At 33.0% G+C, this 4929-nt stretch overlaps 1 long non-coding RNA gene across 1 annotated transcript; it reads right to left on the bottom strand.

Moving 5' to 3' along the window:
• Positions 1-426: 426 nt before the first annotated feature.
• Positions 427-4665, bottom strand: LOC143056650 (uncharacterized). The gene is made up of 2 exons (XR_012972440.1): positions 4568-4665; positions 427-1493 (listed from the first exon to the last, which is right to left on the bottom strand). It is a non-coding gene; the product is annotated as an uncharacterized LOC143056650 (long non-coding RNA).
• Positions 4666-4929: the final 264 nt, after the last annotated feature.

Here is a 4929-nt window from a genome sequence, read left to right as displayed (position 1 = left end):
TCATTTGCTATATCGACCGGATAGTCAGACTTTCCACAATTGGAGCTCCACTGACATCTACCATTAGAATTACAACAGAATATTTCATCACTATCGTAAGCTGCATAATATATTTTGTTATTCATTCCTGAACATTATGCTGCAAACTTCATTTGTGATAATGTCGCCAAGACATTTCCAAACAGATCAAATATCTGTATAGTTTTATCATCCAAACAAACGAATAGTTTTCCATCTATAACGGTTATTCCGAAACACCTCTTGTTTACATGTATTTCCCTTATATATTAAATGAGTTTACATCTATTATAGAAATTGTCTTTTTGTCCACCAATGTTACAGCTACTAAATTTGAGTTTATTATTGTGACATCTAGCGGCCTATCCTTAAATTTCATTTCTTTCAGGAAAGAACCGAAACAAGACATTATAATTAGTCTTTTATTCGTTTCGATACAATCGACGAAGACGATTCGACCATCCTCAAACTCGTCACATCCTGTTATCAGGCATCCTAAATCCTCCTGTGGTATTTCAAAAGAAAAAAGTTTTGACAGTTTAATTTTACTAATAGTCTGTGAAGACGGGACTAATAGACCTTGTCCTTGTTTATCTTTCCGTAAAACAAGTTTCTTCCGTGGGGAATAATTAACCTCTATCTTCCCGAACTCGGACACGTCTTTTTCAAACTTTTTCAAGATTGGACTAATTTTTATTTGAAGATCTACATTAGCCATACTTTGATCACTTTGAGAAACTATTATTTCTTTCTCTTGGTTTTCAATCTCTCGGGTCCATTTATTAACACACAGAAAAGTCTGAAAATTAGACGCATATTGTTTTGTTTTCATAACGGCATCCGCTATTTCATCGACCTTTGCTTGAATTTTCGAGAGTTTACTAAGTAGGCAATCGATTATATCTCCTTCTCGTTCTTTGGTTTCTCCTATCTTACTTAACAGTTCACCTTGTTTTGTGTCCAAATGACTGTTAAATGCTTTTCGAACACGTTCAACTTCCGCAATGAGTGTCTTTTTCTTAACTTCTAAATTCGATTTATTGTGTGTTTTGTCTTGAATCATCTGGCCAATAGCTTGGCTCATATCATTAACTCTGTCCTGTAAATCAGAAAATGCAGCAGACGACTTGACTCCATCAACTACTTCTGGTAATGGTTTAAGTTCCCGACAGTCTTTGTGTTTTTCTGAAACACAACGCGTACAGCAAGGCTCGCTGTGAATGGAACAGTAAAAGTCCAACTTTTGATTGTGATCTTCGCATTCCAGCGTGATGTTGGTAATCGATTCTGGTAATTCTTGATAATCTTCAATTAATATTGTCTTGTGGTTCTTTGTCGCTTTCTGTATCCGATGTCTTGGTTCACAATCCTCACAAATCGCCTCTTCACATTCTGAACACCAAACGCTGGCAGATTTTGTAACATGCAGGTTCATGCAAATATCACATGATTGACCCAACTCTGCCATTGTTATTCTGAAATTGGTATATATTTTGCATTACTTTATTTTGTAAGTATAAATGATGCTTTCATTGCACTATCATAATTTTATTTGATCTCATGCACAACGCAAAGGAAATCAGAAAAGGACAGTAATTAATGTTGTGTATATAAAAAAAGAAGAGTTGGTATGATTGCCAATGAGACAACTCTCCACCAGAGACCAACATGACACAGAAATTAAAAACTATAGGTCACCGTAAGGCAAAGCCCATACCGCATAGTCACCTTTAAAAGGCCCCAAAATGACAATGTAAATCAATTTAAACGCGAGAAAACTAACGGCCTTATTTATTTTAGAAAAATGAACGAAAAACAAATATGTAACACATAAACAAACGACAACCACTGAATTACGGGCTCCTGACTTGGGACAGGCACATACATAAATAATGTGGCGGGGTTAAACATGTTAGCGGGATCTCAACCCTCCGCTAACCTGGGACAGTGGTATAACAGTATAACATAAGAACGAACTATAAAAATCAGTTGAAAAAGGCATAACTCATCAGATGAACAAAAATACAAGTGGACGTGACCGGGTACTTGTACATCCCAACAACAAAAAGACACTAGGAACTTGGCCGGGTACTTGTACATCCCAACAACAAAAATACACTAGGAATAGATCTGAGAGTACTCGCAGTTAAGTGACAGCTAGTTCAAAGCCAATAACATCTATAAATCATGCATCTAAGACTAAATTATCAATCCGTACACATCCAATACCCAATGGATTTAGTGTAAAGACTTCAAATACAGTCAAAGAAATTCATGACATTGTGCAATGTCAGGATACAGGTATCGACAGATTGCAAATCTATGAATGTGTAAATATATGGTTAACTTACACATAGCACACGGAATAGCTTGATATGTATTAAACTGTTTTATATGTTGACCCTGATATCGATGAGGGGACATACATATGAATAATATAACACAATAACACAATCATTCATGATAAAAGTGACACTGTGGAATGTGTCGCCTATTTAACTGACCACGAGTGAATCAATTTAAGATATTTTCTTAGAGATTAATAAAATAAGGAAAACCTAATCTTACTTCGCTCGCCGAAAATTTAATCACATATTTCAAAATGTATCAGCTTAGAAAAAAAGCCGTCATGCATCTCAAAATATACGATTTGGGCAGAGGAATTGAGGAAAAGGTTACCATTACCATATCCTAGTATCTGAAATGAATAGTGCATACGTATACGTGTACGTACCCAAAAGCCTTTGTGGTAAGAACCTTTGTTAGAGTATATAAATAAAAGTTTCGAATAAGTTGTTCTGATAGAAAAAAGTAAAATAACAAAAATACTGAACTCCAAGGAAAATTCAAAAATGAAAGTCCCCAATCAAATGGCAAAATCAAAAGTTCAAACACATCAAACGAATGGATAACAACTGTCATATTCCTGACTTGGTACAGGCATTCTCTTATGTAGAAAATGGTGGATTGAACCTGGTTTTATAGCAAGCTAAACCTCTCACTTGTATGACAGTCACATCAAATTCCATTATATTGTCACCGATGTGTGAACAAAACAAACAGACACAATAGGTAAAAATGTCAAAAATAGGGGTACAGCAGTCAACATTGTGTTATCATTTTATCACTATATAAACAACAAATGTAACGAAGAAGCACAAAAAGGCATACTTCCAATTTAACATCATCATTTTGCTTATATCATACGATTATATTTATCTATGTAAAATTTACCCATTAAGGATGGAAGGTTTTAAGTACTGGTGTAAAATTGCGCGTTTGAAAATCGCACAGGTAGACATAAAATAATTTTGTCGTTCAAAGTATGACGGGATACATAAATACAGTCACGTGAAATAGATATAACAAAAAACAGACTTTGTCATTTTGGTCTTTTGTGGATAGTTGTCTCATTGTCAATCATACCACATCTTCTTTTTTATATCTTACCAGTAAAACTAATAATAATAGATAAAATAATAGTGTGGTTCAAAGTATGACGAGAAACACGAAATATATTGGTTATCATGTTTTATGAACATTAATATATCTCGGCTTAACTTCAAGTTTTAGATTTTTTACTACAATCTTTACAAATTATGACTATATACTTCAATTTTCAGTCAACATAATGTAATATCGGAGTAAAAGTATAATGATTAATAATTTGATTTCCTCTGTATTAACAAGTACTTACATTTTATCAAAAATGAAAATAGAAATATTAGTTGTCATGTACTGATATAATTGATACCAAACCTTTCTAAATTTGGTCTTTTATAACTTTTGAAATTAAAAAGTACCTTAGGTAGTGTTGACCCTAGATGGATTTGGCTATTTTAGTGCCCTTTATGGATATATGTATATCTTCAACTGTTTCGGTTCTAGTACAAATGTGGATCTCAAATATTTGACTTAGAAAGTTTCTGATTAATAAAAATCCGGAAAGCGACTTGGAGGCATGAATTTTATACTGTGTGGTTTTTATTTTTTCAACATTTCAATCAATTTTACTGTACTCCTGTCACGTGATGTTGTCATTTTAGCAGTATTGTTCACATTGATATATAAGCAAGAGGTTTTTGCTAGTCATAAAACCAGGTTTAACTCACCATTTATTTCTTAAATTGTACCAAGTCAAAAATATAGCAGTTGTTATCAAATAGTCCGCCTCTACGTATGTTGGTGTTTCTGTCATTCCTCTGTTTTCCTCTTTTAGTGGATGTGTTTCCCTTGGTTTTGGTTTGTGACCAAGATTTGTTTTCGTTTAATAAATTGGTGACTATTGAATAGCGGTACTACTGTTGCCTTTATCTGGTCACATGCCAGTGTCTTTACAATATATTTTTTTTCGATTGCAAATGCTCTTTGATGTTTGTACACAGTTTAAGAGTATTTCAATAAATGTAAGACATGAAAAAATCAAAATTTGCATCACACGGTCATCCAATGATATGAGTAACATATAGAAAATGAAAGTAAAAATGAAATATTAAATCAGTTTAAGTAAAACAAGAGTTTTTACTTTAAAAATGAACATAGTACATACCGTTTGCAAAGATGCTTGTTTAATTTGTTAATCAATAAATAAATACATTTCGGAGACCATTATTCAGTTATTGACACGTCACTTATAAAGGTGCGAGTTTGAACAGGTAAATTAGATAAGAATTTCAATATATCTTTCTAAAGGTTGCGTTGAATAAATTCTAATCAAACTTCACTATGTTTTTATATACGATTTTAATTGCATTATCGGTTGCTCAAATTTCAGCGGCAAATATTTCTTTCATGTTTAATACATGAACAAACTAGCAAAAAAAAAAATCACACAAAAATACTGAACTCTGTGGAAAATCCAAAATGGAAAGTCCCTAATCAAATGGCAAAATCAACTGATAAAACACATCA

Source organism: Mytilus galloprovincialis, chromosome 13 (genome assembly GCF_965363235.1).
Source record: "Mytilus galloprovincialis chromosome 13, xbMytGall1.hap1.1, whole genome shotgun sequence".
Classification (NCBI taxonomy): Eukaryota; Metazoa; Mollusca; class Bivalvia; order Mytilida; family Mytilidae; genus Mytilus; species Mytilus galloprovincialis.
Note: the sequence above shows the minus strand (reverse complement) of the source record. Positions and strands in the feature narration are given on the sequence as shown.